We start from the raw sequence: 16830 nt of genomic DNA on the forward strand, positions 1-16830 counted from the left end.
CTTGTAATCAGACTCAAAATAAACAACAGTTCCCAGCAACCCATGCTGCCGGGAGCTCCCAGCAACAAGTGCTACTGGGAGCTTTAGTTTATTTTGAGTCTGATTACAAGTGCGGTGCTGCCGGACACCGGCGCCGCTCAAGCAGTAACAGACTCTCCCCAGGTACAGTCTGACAGTACTACTTTTCTACCGTTTGGCCACGGGTGGCACCACATCCTTTCCTGGCGGCCCTGGCGAGTGCCATCCTGGCCAATAGGTAGATACGCCCCTGTACACACTGTATATATCAAATATATAGTTTTGTAAAAATGTAGCATCATCTGTTTTAGTTGTTCTTTTGTATATTTTTAAATTACATAGTAGTGTAGTTATGAAAAATATATTTATTTTTATAATTATGAAGTAGCATTGGCTACTGAGTGTAGGGGGGGGGGGGGGGGAGTGTTTCCACAGGTTCCCCAAGAAGAAGTCCCACATCCATAAACCAGCAGTGGAGAGGAGTGGGCACCATCGCAATTTGACAAGCATGCAAAAAAGAAAAAAGCAGAGGTTCCTGTAAAGTGCCACCAAAGTCATATCGAAACAGACTGCATCCGGCAACTGGGTCGATCAACAATGAGTCTATCGCTACAGCACTGCTTTTCTAGATTGACACAATTTAATTTAGTACATAGACAACTGCGTGGGCTCTTGAAGTGCTGCTGTCCTCTTTTACATCTGAAGGGTTGCCATCTTCTTCTTGCACCTGGGTAGATTGCAAAGGATAAGAACATGCAAAGGGCACATGTGGCAGTGTGGAACTAGGATCTGTTGTGACATCATGACTCGCACTCTTAAGGAATGTGTAGACGGGTCTGTTCACACCCTGGATTCCTAAACTTTTGTTGACCAAGGTAAAAAGTTTTACTTCTTTGAATTACAGTATGTAAATGTTCTTATTGCAAATCCTGTGGAGGCCCCTAGGCAGTTGAAATCTCGCCACTCACCCCCTCAAGTTATTTCCTAATACGTTTTTAATTCCACCAACTAACAGTCTACGATCTGAAAACTGTAATGTGAATCTGATGTCTATGGTTTATGTACTTTAAGTTGTTAATGGGTACATTACATTAATACAGTATTTCTCTATAGAGTCTTTAATATAAAGCTTTCGTTTCTTTGAGTTTCAGCATTTTTCTATCTTTTGGAAACAATTTAAGAAAGCTTGATTGTAATTTTCTTTCAAGATCAAGGGCCATATGTACTAAGCCCGACAAAGTGATAAAGTGGAGAGTGATAAACTACCAACCAATCAGCTCTTAACTGACATTTTTCAAACACAGTCTGTAACTTGGTAGTTAGGAGCTGATTGGCTGGTACTTTATCACTCTCCACTTTAGCACTTTTCAAGGCTTAGGGGTCTATTCAATGCCTGTCGGAATTGCCATCAAGTCGGAAAGACGTCAGTTTCTGACTTTTTAGGTCGAATCAGGAATCGACCTATTCAATGGAGTTGCTGTTTTTCCGACTTGTCTGCAATTCCGACTTGTTGGAAAACACGTGGATCGGCGGATTAGCTGTGGATTCACCTGTTTTATCCAAATTAGCGGCCAATTCCGACAGGTTTTTGGCCGTTTTGGACAATACTAGTCCGAATTCAAAAAAAGTTTGATCAGCATTGTTGAAAACGGGCAAAACCTGTCGGAAATGCAAGCTAATTGAATACTGACCTGTCGGATCCTCTTCGTCAGAGAGGATCCGACAGGCATTGAAAAGACCCCTTAGTACATTTGGCCCCAAATCAATATTATTTTGATCCATAGGCCGGTGCCTACTCTGCCTATTTGGTAGTCCGGCACTGCACTCTGGAACACCGCAATGCATTCTGAAGTGCTTCTGGTTGTCTGTTCGTAAATCAAATATTTTTTTTTTCTGGAATCTTTGATGTGTCACCCATGCGCTGCCTGTTGCCTTATAGAGGCTGCACATAGTAAGTTAGACAGTAGGTACTGCTGTGTAACCCAGCCTCTCCCTCCACTTCCCCTATCATTCATTTCCCCCTTAGCAGGAAGTCCTTGATCTCAGCAGAAATTCAAAGTAAGGGGCAGATTTAACAAGTGATATTCTTGTTATTACTCATTACGAATAAAAAATGGTGCTCCAGCCAATCACCTCCTAACTGTCATGTGTGACAGTTAACAGCTGAATGGCTGGAGTACATTTATCATTCGTAATGACTGTAGAGATGTGCGGCGGGCACTTTTCGTGTTTTGTGTTTTGGTACTAAATTCCCCGTTCGCGTTTCAGGGGTACATTTACTAAGCAGTGATAAGAGCAGAGAAGTGAGCCAGTGGAGAAGTTGCCCATGGCAACCAATCAGCACTGAAGTAACATCTATAATTTGCATACTATAAAATGATACAGAGCTGCTGATTGGTTGATGGGGAAACTTCTCCACTGGCTCACTTCTCCGCTCGTATAACTGCTTAGTAAATGTACCCCTTAGTTTTGGGTTGGTTTTGCCAAAACCACCCTTTAGTGTTTTGATTTTGGATCTGGATGTTTTTTGAAAAAAACATAAACGGCTAAAATCCACAGAATTTGAGGGTAATTTTGATCCTATGGTATTATTAACCTCAATAACATTCATTTCCACTCATTTCCAATCTATTCTGACCACCTCACACCTCACAATATTGTTTTTAGGACAAAAGGTTGCACTGAGGTGGCTGTATGACTAAGCTAAGTGACACAAGTGTGCAGCACAAACACCTGGCCCATCTAGTAGTGGCACTGCAGTGGCAAACAGGATGGCACTTAAAAAAAACTAGGCCCCAAACAGCACATCATGCAAAGAGAAAAAGAGGTGCAATGAGATTGCTGTATGACTATGCTAAGCGACACAAGTGTGCAGCACAAACACCTGGCCCATCTAGGAGTGGCACTGCAGTGGCAGACAGGATGGCAGATATAAAAAAAGGCCCCAAACAGTACATCATGCAAAGATGTAAAAGAGGTGCAATGAGGTAGCTTTATGACTAAGCTATACAACACAAACAATTGGACCATCTAGGAGTGGCACTGCAGTGTCAGACAGGATGGCACTTTAAAAAACTAGTCCTCAAATAGCACATGATGCAAAGAAGAAAAAGAAGTGCACTGAGGTTGCTGTATGTCTAAGCTAAGCGACACAACCACCTGGCCCATCTAGTGGTGGCATGCAATGGCTGAATGTCGAAAGTGGCCCGCAATTTTTCAGTCCACTGACAGCATCTCCTGCACGCCCCTGTCATTTTAAAAAAATTCTGCAATTGGTGGACTTATACGGCAGTACCCCTGGACTAATACAGCAGTACCCCTGGACTTATACGGCAGTGTCAGACAGGATGGCACTTTAAAAAACCATCAAATGATGCAAAGATGAAAAAGAGGTGCACCAAGGTTGCTGTATGACTAAGCTAAGCGACACAAGTGTGCGGCACAAACACCTGGCCCATCTAGGAGTGGCACTGCAGTGACAGACAGGATGACACTTAAAAAAAATAGTACCCAAACAGCACATCATGCCAAGAAGTAAAAGAGGGAAATGAGGTAGCTGTATGACTAGGCTAAGCGACACAAGTGTGCTGCACAAACACCTGGCCATCTAGGGTTGGCACTGCAGTCCCACTGCACTAATGGCAGTATCACTGGAATTATATGGCAGTACCACTGGACATATATGGCAGGATCACTGGATTTATATGCCAGTACCACTGGACATATACGGCAGTATCACTGGACTGGACATATACGCCAGTACCACTGGAATTATATGGCAAGATCACTGGAATTATACAGCAGGATCACACGAATTATACGGCAGGATCACTGGACTTATACGCCAGTACCACTGGAATTATATGGCAGGATCACTGGATTTATACGGCAGTATCACTGGACATATATACGGCAGTACCACTGGACATATACGGCAGTATCACTGGACTGGATTTATACGCCAGTACCACTGTAATTATATGACAGGATCAACGGACTTATACGGCACTATCACTGGATTTATACGGCAGTACCACTGGACATATACAGCAGTACCGCTGGACATACACGGCAGTATCAATGGACATATACGGCAGTATCACTGGACTTGACTTATACGCCAGTACCACTGTAATTATACGGCAGGATCACTGGATTTATACGGCAGGATCACTGGATTTTTACGGCAGTACCGATGGACATATACGGCAGTACCGCTGGACATATATGGCAGTATCAATGGACATATACGGCAGTATCACTGGACATATACGGCAGTATCACTGGACTGGACTTATACGCCTGTACCACTGTAATTATACGGCAGGATCACTGGACTTATACGGCAGTACCGCTGGATATATGCGGCAGTACCGCTGGACATATACGGCAGGATCACTGGACATATACAGCAGTATCACTGGACTGGATTTATACGTCAGTACCACTTTAATTATACGGCAGGATCACTGGATTTATACAGCAGAATCACTGGATTTAAATGTCAGTACCGCTGGACATATACGGCAGTACCGCTGGACATATATGGCAGTATCAATGGACATATACGGCAGTATCACTGGACATATACGGCAGTATTACTGGTGTAGCCATGTTAATAATCATACCTCCCCAACAGGGATAAAACTAAGAAAAATAAAGAACCCAAGGTATACCTGGGTATATCCATAGTGCCTGTTGTCTAGCATTACGTGTATATATCTACTTGTCCGTGGGTATAGTGGTGTTCCTTATGTTAATCTCCATAGAGCTGTGCATAGGGATGAGGTAAAATAGGAATAAGTCTTGAGTTATTGTGGGGGATATTGTACTTATTAATTGCTAAATAATAAGTCTTTCATTGATCTTGGTCAGTGGATAGTGTACCTATGTATATATCTGTCTATATATATATATTTAATGGTTCGTTGTTCATGGACTGAATAGCCACTCTATAAAATACCTATTGTAAGGTACTACCACAGCCCTTAATAGGGCACGAGGAACAATGTACAGGGCTCGTGCTGTCGGCGGGAAAAGAGTCAGTACTCACGAGGACGATACCGCTCTCGTGGCCTCTGGGGCTCCTGTATAAAAGGAGGATCTGTAGCGCTGAACGGGACTGGTGTGTGCACCTCCGAGGGAGTAACTTATGCCTCTCCCTGCCCGCCTCATAGAGCTGTGCTGTAAGCATTGGCGGCGCAGCGGAGATGGTGTGAGGGCTCTAGCGAGCGATAGCACACCGAAGCACCAAAGATAAGCGGCTGAAGACAGGAGCCGCTGAGAGCAGCGAGCCGGGGGAGCTGTTACCGGCGCATCGCAAGGTGAGCGGCTGAAGAAAGGAGCCGCCAATAGCCGGGGAAGCTGTTACCGGCGCCAGGAGAGGTGAGCGGCTGAAGACAATAGCCGCCGAGAGCAGCGAGCCGGGGGAGCGGTGACCGGCGCATCGTGAGGTGTGCGGCTGAAGACAGGAGCCGCTGAGAGCAGCGAGCCTGGGGAGCTGTTACCGGCGCATCGCGAGGTGAGCGGCTGCAGAAAGGTGCCGCCAAGAGCCGGGGGAGCTGTTACCGGCGCCAGGAGAGGTGAGCGACTGAAGACAAGAGCCGCCAAGAGCAGCGAGCCGGGGGAGCGGTTACCGGTGCATCACAAGATGATCGTCTGAAGACAGGAGCCGCCTAGAGCCGGGGGAGCTGTTACCGGTGCATCGAGAGGGGATCAGCGAGAGAGCCGGAAAGCTGTCACCAGCGCTTCAGGTGGTGAGCGGCCGACAGTGGAAGAGGTGAGATGTGAAGAAGCCGTCACCACTATCTACCTTCAAGACAACCGATACTCCTGGTTAACCCTAACGCCGATCCACTGCCCACCAATGAAATGCTGTGTGGGCGGAGCTACCAGGCATGAAAGAGTGAATGTCAGGAGGCATTCATAGAAGACATCTGAGGTCTGTAGTGATTTATACTGTGCACCTTTTCACTGTAGAAACAATTTATAGACACAACAGGGGTGCATCCACTATTTTATGATATCCGGGACTGAATGCTACTACATATTTAAAGCTCCTGGAACCATTTATTACCATTCTAAAATGATTCTATTAAAAGCAAGGTTCCCATTACTCCCTCAAATAATATACTGAACTACCTCACCACAGTGGGAGTGTACTATAGACCTACCATTCGACATAGGAAGAATTTAGCAGGAGATTTGCACAGGATCACTAGCTCACTAGCTTCAACAACTCAGGCTAGAAAGAAAGGATACTCTTTATATTTAATGTAGCAGTATTCCATCAAGTGTAGTGTTTAAAGGATACAAAGTACAGAAAAGATACAATGTAGTTTATATGGAAGTCATTTAAACAGATCTCACCGACAGCCTTAGTCACTCACTTTACACTGCTACAAAGTTCTACTGGAAATTGCTATTCAAGAGCCTTAGCTGTGATATTCTTGTACCCTTGGAAACTGATTATTAATGAGCTCATAAATATCCAGCAGGAATAAAATAGTATTCAGGAAGTAATTGCATACTACAGGTCTACCAGACTGCGTGTCAAGAATTTTCAAGGTTATCAGTTGTATATAGTCAGCTATACATTCAGACTCTATTCAGGAGTGGGACCTATATATATATATATATATATATATATATACTCTATACATTTATTATAACGAGCAAGGTCTTGATAGAGATAATTAGAGTTATATGATGTATATTACCATTGATGTTATATTATATGTATTAATGCATTTAATGTAATTACCTGTATGAATTGGTTATGAAATAGATAACTTTAGAACAAGATATGTCTAAATGATATTTCATTAATGCTTATAAGTAAAAATATAAAATGACTTTGGCCTAAAATGTTACTTACCTGTATGTTCGATTCCTGCATGTCGGGAGGAAGCTTTCAGAGGTCCCAAGGTAAAACTGTAAAGTAAAAGTATAATATACTGTAAAGGATATTTAATTTAATTACTATATATATATATATATATATATATATAACTATTTACAGGGTGTCCCAAGTCCACCCTTAATCTAATTCATATATAGTGAATATTTAAATGACTTGGGTGGAGGCACAAAATTAAGGGTATCATATACTAAGAATTACTACCCCTGAGAATAGGGTTACACTGGACTGGACTTATACGCCAGTACCACTGTAATTATATGGCAGGATCACTGGACTTATACGACAGGATCACTGGACTTATACGGCAGAATCACTGGATTTATACAGCAGTACCGCTGGACATATACGGCAGTACCGCTGGACATATATGGCAGTATCAATGGACATATACGGCAGTATCACTGGACATATATGGCAGTATTACTGGACTGGATTTATACGCCAGTACCACTGTAATTATATGGCAGGATCACTGGACTTATACGACAGGATCACTGGACTTATACGGCAGAATCACTGGATTTATACAGCAGTACCGCTGGACATATACGGCAGTATCACTTGACTGGATTTATACGCCAGTACCACTGTAATTATACAGCAGGATCACTGGACTTATACGGCAGGATCACTGGATTTATACGGCAGTACCGCAGGACATATACGGCAGAACCGCTGGACATATACGACAGTATCACTGGACTTATACGGCAGGATCACTGGATTTATATGGCAGTACCGCTGGACATACTGTATATGGCATATACGGCAGTATCACGGGACTGGACTTATACGCCAGTACCACTGTAATTATACGGCAGGATTACTGGACTTATACGGCAGAATCACTGGATTTATACAGCAGTACCGCTGGACATATACGGCAGTATCACTTGACTGGATTTATACGCCAGTTCCACTGTAATTATACAGCAGGATCACTGGACTTATACGGCAGGATCACTGGATTTATACGGCAATACCGCAGGACATATACGGCAGAACCGCTGGACATATACGACAGTATCACTGGACTTATACGGCAGGATCACTGGATTTATATGGCAGTACCGCTGGACATACTGTATATGGCAGTACCGCTGGATATATACGGCAGTATCACTGGACTGGACTTATACCCCAGTACCACTGTAATTATACGGCAGGTTCACTGGACTTATACGGCAGGATCACTGTAATTATACGGCAGGATCACTGTAATTATACGGCAGGATCACTGGATTTATACAGCAGTACCGCTGAACATATACAGCAGTACAGCTGGACATATATGGCAGTATCAATGGACATATACGGCAGTATCACTGGACATATATACCTCATTATCACTGGGCTGGACTTATACGCCAGTACCACTGTAATTATACGTCAGGATCACTGGACTTATACGGCAGGATCACTGGAATTATACGGCAGGATCACTGGATTTACATGGCAGTACAGCTGGACATATACGGCAGGATCATTGGACATACAGATAGAGCCATCTTTATCTTGGCCTTTACTAGGATTAACTGAGCCAGGGCAGTCGGACTTAATTACCTGCTGTATTGTTCTCTCTTATTGTATTGCAGCTGAGAACAATAGATAAAAGGCTTATGCTAATAAACCATGGTGTGATTTAGCGTAGCACAGAAGCCAAGATGATCGTGGCTCCATCTGTATACGGCAGTTCCACTGGACATATACAGCAGCACAGGGACACCACCACTGGACTGATGCAGGACAACACAGCACCACTGGACTGGACTTATACAGCAGCACTGGACATATGGCAGCAGAGGACACCACCACTGTGGCTGGACTGATGCAGCATAATACACCACTGAACTGATGCAGCACAACACAGCACCACTGGACTGGACTTATACAGCAGCATTGGACATATGGCAGCAGAGGACACAACCACTGTGACTGGACAGATGCAGCACAAGACATGGACACTGAGGACAGAGACACGTCCTCTCTCTATACTCTGCAATGCCGGAGTGAAAATGGCGGTGACGCGCGGTGGTTTATATGGAATCCAAACCCCGCGAGAATCCGACATCGGGATGATGACGTTTTGCCTCGTTCTGGTTCCTAGTCAGGCGGGAAAACCCAAGCCTGACTCGGATCCGGGCTCATGACGTGAAGTCCGGGGGGGTTCGGTTCTCTGAGAACCGAACTCGCTCATCTCTAGTAATGAGTGATAACAAGAATGTCACTCGTTAAATCTGCCCCTTAGTTTGGTCACCCCACTCCTCCTCTGCTCACTCCTGACTCCATCCATCCCATGTTTGCTCCATCTTCTACCTGTGTACTTAACCCACTCTGTGTCTGTTCTATTATTTAGTGTACATATATAATACTTCTTTTACACCGAAGTCCTGATCTGACCCGGGATTTGAAACACGATTCCGAACCAGGTCAGGCCCAGGACAAAGCCCTTCACCTATATGCAGTGGAATTCTTCTGTCAGCGCTTGAAGATAACATAATCCCCAAGCACCAGGAAATCTGGATCTCCCTTTGCTGTAAACGTGACCCAGGTCGAACGACAAGGGTAACCCATTTACACTGCCCCTTAACCCAGGTCTTTCCTGGGACCAACCCTGCAAGCTACCCAGGTTGGGTTCCGGTGTCACCCGGGCTTGACGTCAGGATTCCTTCCTGGAAACGGCTGAGCACACCTGCGTTTTCCTCGACACTCCCAGTAAACGGTGAGTTGACACCCCCGGATGGCCTCTTCCTGTCAGTCTTCTTGCGTTTGCCGCTGTGAACGCTCTCCTTGTTGTTTTTGGCGCTGCCCGTCGCCGGCCAGCGACGCACCTGCGCATGTGCTGTTCAGACCGGATGGCACAGCTGCAAAACATAAGTTTGTCCCAATTTGCGGTGTGGTTGGGAGATTTTCTCCTGATGCACACAGTGGGTGAAGGTAACATGATCACACCCCAGCATGCAATGTCAATGTCCCCATTAGCTATGTTTACCCTTTGCTCGCCCTCACTTTGAATCCTGACTATACCACTCAAATTAAGCATTGTAAGTATGGGCGGTGAGTTTAAAATGTAATAAATTAAATGAAAACATACCTATTTTATACCTAAATTTGAGCTAGTGGCAGGTGGAAGTTGTAGTAGCTGGCAGGGTAAGGCTGGGAACACACCTGACTGACACGTTGGTGGACCCGCCATTGCGCCGACCAAGCGGCCCATCGAGGTAAGTGTACACACTTACTGATCGGACACTCGTCATCTCAGTCAGGATCCCCAGCTGGGCGGGCATTTGCCTGCCCAGTTGTGACGTCAGCCCCCCACAGCAAGTGTATGGGCAGTTGGTGGACCACCTGTACACACAGCCAGATGGCCTGATGTACTGTATCTGCACATATTTCGGTCCTCAGCTGTGATGCACAGCCAATGCAATACAGTATGTCTGGGACTGACATTGTTCACAAACATATCAGAGATACACACCAGCCAATGAGCTCACGATGTGTTGACTGTTCCCTTGAAGCCAGCGTGTACCCAACTTAAGCGTTAAGAAGCCCATAGACAGTAATTTAAACTCCAGATTTGAAGTAGTACTAAGACTGGATGGAGTTTATATTTATTTGGTTAACAGTTTTAGTTCTCAAGTTTTAAATTGCAACCAGTGTTAATTGGGGGTAGTAGTAGCTATACACAGAATGGACGTTGTTCAAATCTGTTTATTGGCCCACCACAGGTGCCTGCAAGGGAGGGTTTAATCTAGTCAAGAAAAAAAAAAAAAAAAGATTCCGCAGCTTACTGCAACTGGGTACTGTAGTAGTAGCCAGCATTCATACAGGATAGGTGCCAAAATAGACCCCTGTCCCTATGTGGCACTTGTCTGCTCCAACTCTCAGCTGGCACTCTTATGAGCATTATCATAGTTAAAAATGTTGTTTGAAACCTATTTATGCAGCATTGATTTCCCTTCAGTGCTCTTACGTATTTATAGTGGAACCTCTGACATTGAGAGGAGTAGTAGCAAGCAGGCATTCAGGTGCACACAGCTACTACAACCCACAATTGTTACTTGTGTGAGCCTCTGGTCTAAAGGTAGAACAGGGTAAAAGAACTGAACGTGGCCCCTGGGCTTGAGTAGAACACAGCTTTAACAAACCCAAAAGGGAATTGTATTTGATCAGTTTAAAGACTTTTTTTTCCCTTTACAGTACATGCAGCCATTTTTACTTCAAATCTTGTGCTGCTTGTATCAGAAACCAATGTTTGAGGTACAAATGCGTGTTTAAGTAGTGGATGTCCTTGTTTGAAGTTGCTTATGCTCATGGGCGTAACTATAATGGGTGCTAGGAGTCCCATTGCTGTAAGGCCCAGAGGCTTAGGTAGGCCAGAACCAAGGTTATAAAGTTGCATACCAATTTCCCAGTTTGTTCGCTAAGCAATTGTGTCAAACCATTGCCCAGCCTGAATTGTGTGACATAACATTTTCAATGAGAGGTGTGTGTTGTAGATGTTATAATGGTAAGGGGGCAGTCTAATGTGGCACAATATGAATAGAAGGCCACTGTAATGTGTCATAGTCTGATCTGCTCATTGTACGGTGGAGAGCACTATAATACATAAGAACTGAGGCAAAATATGAAATGGAGGTACTATAGTGTGGCATAATATGAACTGGGGCACTGTAACGTGGCATCATTTGAACTGGATGTCACTCTAATGTGGCACAGTATGACAGGGGGTGCTGTAATGTGGCATATTATGAACCAGGGACACTGTATGTCATAATGTGAATTGGGGATAATGTGTGGCATAATGTGTGCTGGCAGCCCTGCAAAAACTAACTACTATGCAGCATAATATTAACTAGGGCACAACTATGGGGTTTAATATTAACTAAGGCACTAATATGGTTCAGAAAATGAACTAGGGCACTATTATGAGGCATAAAATGAATAACTGCAACGGAGAGGTGTCTCTCAAAAAGCATTGGGAGAGGGTCCCAAAAAGTTCTGGTTACACCCCTGCTACTGTGACATTTTTTTTTTATTGAAGTGTTTAGTTGCATTAAGGGATCTCTATGTGTTTATTGCATTTCCTTTTTATCAAACAAATAATGTGCTTATGGTACATTTCTACATCTTAATTAAACGCCTTGTGAAATTGTTTGATGGCATACTGTACGTAGGGTTCTAAAAGGATATATGCTTTTTTGTAATGCTTCATTGCAGTTTGTTACATTTTATGGCTTTGAAAGCACAGACTAACCATGAACTTTTGACTTCATCCAGATGTCCTATAACTTACCATGGGACTAGCAATTGTCTTTGTTCTACATCTCTGGTCCTGGATGTCTGTCCTTGTGATTTGTGGCATTTCATAGAGTGGGTGCAGCCAGGAAAATGTCTTACAACCATTAATGGGAGCAGGTGTGGATGAGAGAAGCAGACCTTGGGTACAGCGAAGAGGTTGAACTGGGAGATGATATTATTAATTTTCCAAGAGACCTGTTATACAGTAGATAGAGAAAGGCATAGTACCTTGAACTGAGCCTTGCATAAAGAACACAGAGAGGAGATGGATCCAGAAAAGTGAATCCTGAAAGAGCAAGTTGACAAGTAGGATAGGAACCAGGATAGAACAGTGTCCTGAACTAGGGATTGTAGCATTTTTATTGAGAAGAGAGTGATCCATTGTGTCAAGTAGAGCAAAGAGATCCAGAAAATTAGTAATGGCCTTGAGACTTAGCAGTGATCAGATCATTCACCACCTTAGTAATTGCAGACCCTGTAGAGTGTTGGGAACAAAAGCCTCACTGATGTGGGTCCAATAAGTTGTGTGAGTCAAGAAAGCGTGTGAGGTGGGTGTAGGCAAGTTTCTCAAATAGCTTGGAGGGGGAAGTGAGCTGAGAGATGGGATGGTAGATTGATGTACCCCATACACTTGTGCGATGCCCCGCGACGCGACATCGCGGGGCATTGCACCGGCAGTTCAGGTGCGATGAAATTGCACCTGAACTGCCAAAGTGATTACCATGCGATCATGCAATAGACCGCATGGTAATCATGTGATGGGCACATCACCGCCGAGTGGGAGCAGCCTCTGGCTGCTCCCGGCAGATTTCCCATCGCACATGGCAGTGCGATATATCGCATGTGTTTTTAAAAACACATGCAATGCAATCACATTGCGATGCGATGCAATAAATATTAAATGCAGCACTTAATATCTTAAGACGCGACATTCGACCGGCGTGCCTGCGCATCGCGTCGCAAGGTGCACAATATATGCATACAATCATGCGACTGATCGCACAGATGCGATTGAAATCGTATGATTGTATGCCATATCGCACAAGTGTATGGGGGCCATAGGAAAGGATTAAGGTAAGAATTTTGTATGTTTCAGAATAGGATTAATCAATGCATGCCTGAATAATCAGAGCTTTCCGATGACATTCTGTAGCGGCGGGAGTTGCAGGCTGCACTGAGCTTCAAAATTAAAATAATTATGGGCTCTGTATTGGTTGCGCCCAATAATCTATATTGTTTCCAATTTATTGTATGCCATTTAGCAAAAAATTCCCTTTATTTACACTCAGACCGTGCCTAGATTCAAAAACCTCTCAACAGCACATATCCTAAAATGATGAGGAATAGATATGTATATTGATGGCGAGAAATACCTTTCCTGTACCTTGACTGTTTAATGATTTTAAAATAATAGTTGAATCTTTAGTATAGTACAAAAAGTTGGAAACATTAGACTATTGATAAAAAGAAATAAAATGAGATTGATTGGTGGATATGAAATTAGTGCCATATATGGATATGGGTGACCGGTGGTTTAGTTTGCCGTCGGGGTGGGGTGGGATGGAGGGGGTTGAGTGCAGCTGGCCACAGGTTCTATTCCCACTCCCACGAGTGGGAATAGTCTCTGTCAGTCGGCATGCCGACTGTCTGGCTTTCCACCGGGGTGGGCTTCCGGTGTCAAATATCCTTTAAATTACCAATTGAGTTTTCTGACACATCACCATCAGATTTAAACATACAAAAAAATGTATTTACAATGTCTATATTATAATAAAATACTGAAGTAAATTTTTTGTTTTCAGCAACACACAACAGTCTTGATGTGAAATCAGATTAAGTTTCTCAAGAAGCGTTAAAGGAATAGAGATTCATTTGCCAACCTCATATGGAGGGAAATGGTTAGTAATGACTAATATGCTATATGTATTTATATATTTTATAGAGTAATATTACAATTTTGCTTGTGCCTAGATTCTGAAAATATAGACATCATATCATTAGCCTTTTCACCAATGCAGAGCAGTACTAATGAAGCTTTAGTTAAGCAATTTTTTAATTTCTCCTAATATTGATTAGAAATAATAATTTTTATTTTTCTTCATTATTGACGCAGTTCAAAATTACTTACATAAAAAAGAACAATCAAATGTTGTCATTGTACAAATACAGTAGTATCAAACTTTTTAAGATGCAAAAGAGCCATATACAGTAGTATAAACAATACAAAGGCAGTGTAATCTAAGGTGTCTTAAAGAAACACCCTAAGAATAATATAATTTAAAGCGACTGTGTGAGCAGTTCAATTATTTTAGCAAAGTAACTAGTATGTCTATTATGCTGAATATTAAATCAATTCATGATATGTACAAATATAGACTAAGTGGGACAGGTAGAAACAGGGATAAAGACACATCAATTCAAAATGGGAGGATCACATACAAAGGGGCATATCCAATTAGCTGTGGGGTTTATAAATGAAGAACTGCATCCCCATGTGTAACGTGATTTTTCCTCACATCCTCAGAAGCTGCACATTAAATGCAGCTTCTGGGGTGGAGAAACCCATATATTAAAGCGTGAGGAAATCCCTATATTCCAGCATTTAATGTGGAGTCTATGGGCTACCATATTTTGAAAATGCATAACAGTTAAATAGCTCCAGGCGTTAAACCCCACTGCTAATTGGATATGCCCCCAAAGTGTTGGGTGTTATACCATAAGGTCTGAAAGAAATATCCCAGAAGTTGCTGCTTTATAAAACCTGAAAGTGATTCTTAAAAACTTACCCCGGTTTCAAGAAATACCTATGTATGTTTTTCATTTTAGAGGGATGATTTTAACTCAGTTCGAACTGAGGAAGCCACTGATGTGGTAGAAGGCGGAGAAACGCATTTTCGAGGTGACTGAGCCAGGTTGTATCACCTCAATGAATTTCTATTCAAAACCAGCTTACATCCACGGCACAATTATCAGTGTATCTGCAATTGCGGCTAACCACCAGCAGAGGGAGCCTGAGCACTGTGAATGCCTGTGAAAGATCTTCAACTCCAGATAGTCTGCAACAAACAGATAAGAACCAGCAGAGGGAGTGGAATTACGGATCATCATAAAATAAGCTGGAGGTGATATAAATGGCAAATATGCATGGCAATATCTTAACCATATAATCAGTGTGTGCACACATTCTTCAAAGAGAACTTGATTCAGTTTTGGGACATATGAACACTTAGTGTTTGAAGAACAGCCCATACCATTTCATATATATGTAGTCCAGTGGACATTATTAAGGAATAGCTGTTGATATATATATATATATATATATATATATATAAAGAAATAGAGACCTAGGCGCTATAGTACAGACGTGCGGTGGAAACAGTAATAAAAAACACTCTTTTAACCCTTTTAAGAGTAGCAGCTCATAATACAAGATTAGTGTATGGTATACACATAAATAAAAATAGGTAGTGGAGAAAATAAGCGCTAATGGGTGTAGTGACAATTAAAACGGAAATACTCAGGTGGGTTAAAAAATTAATATGGCCTTGGGCACTTATCTGGTAAACAAGAACTTCCAGCCGATGTTCATCATTTTAGGATTAACATGTAAAAAGAAGAAACAGCAAACATAGTGTGTATCGTTCATGGATTAAAGTAATGCCTTTTGCAATATAGGGCACGAATTTAGGGAACTAGCTTATTCCCAATAAAATGTAATCTGTAACTTCACAACATAAAATACAGATTTAATGAACAATCATATAAAAAAACGGCTAGACAACACACGTACAAGATTTAAAATCATAAAAGCTTATCTGTCCATTATGGGGATAGGGAGGTCAGCAACAAACTGTCCCAGGGACACAAGATAGCCAAAGGTTATGCGTACAGGATAAAAAAGTTCAAACGCTTATCTGTCCATCAAGGGGAGTTTCAGCAGCAAACAGTCCCAACGCGTTTCGTCCGTCAAGGTGTGGACTTCTTCAAGGGGATCAAGAAAGTGAGCTCAAACAGCTCTATTTATACCGTCCAGCAGGAAGCTGCACATGTCAGTTCTTAGTGACATCACTTCCTGTATTGTTACTGATGTCAATTTTAAAACAAAGAAAAGACTACTAGAATACCTAATTATAGAGAAATGAAGTGGGATGACTGGACTATAGTGATAAGGACGTGAAAGTGACTATAAATGATGTTAAGTGATGTGGACGGCGGTGGAACACTGTGTGGAACGCACCGCCGTCTAATGGAACGCACCGCCATCTTGCGGACGTCACTTCCGCCTATCAAGTGATTGGGTGATGTGGAGTGATAAGGGGTGTAGACGGCGGCGGAGCGCTGCGTGGAATGCACCGCCGTCTAGATTAGGAGTGGGATGCACCGCCATCTTGCGGACGTCTCTTATGCTGATGTAGACGGCGGTGGAACGCACCGCCATCGGGGAAACTGTGGAACGCACCGCCATCTTAAGATCGTCACTTCCGCCACTAGTACCATGGTTAGGTGAAACGCACCGCCATTTTCTGTGTCTCAGTTCGAAAAATGGAGCGCACCGCCATTTTGGGTGCCATATCTGAAGGGGGGATTAT

The 16830-nt window shown here is 43.1% G+C and overlaps 1 long non-coding RNA gene across 1 annotated transcript; it reads left to right on the plus strand.

The window, feature by feature from the left end:
• Window positions 1-816: 816 nt before the first annotated feature.
• LOC134943686 (uncharacterized) lies at window positions 817-15357 on the plus strand. Its single transcript, XR_010181677.1, has 3 exons — window positions 817-893; window positions 14044-14139; window positions 15068-15357. It is a non-coding gene; the product is annotated as an uncharacterized LOC134943686 (long non-coding RNA).
• Window positions 15358-16830: the final 1473 nt, after the last annotated feature.

This window comes from Pseudophryne corroboree, chromosome 7, assembly GCF_028390025.1.
Source record: "Pseudophryne corroboree isolate aPseCor3 chromosome 7, aPseCor3.hap2, whole genome shotgun sequence".
In the NCBI taxonomy this organism is placed as follows: domain Eukaryota; kingdom Metazoa; phylum Chordata; class Amphibia; order Anura; family Myobatrachidae; genus Pseudophryne; species Pseudophryne corroboree.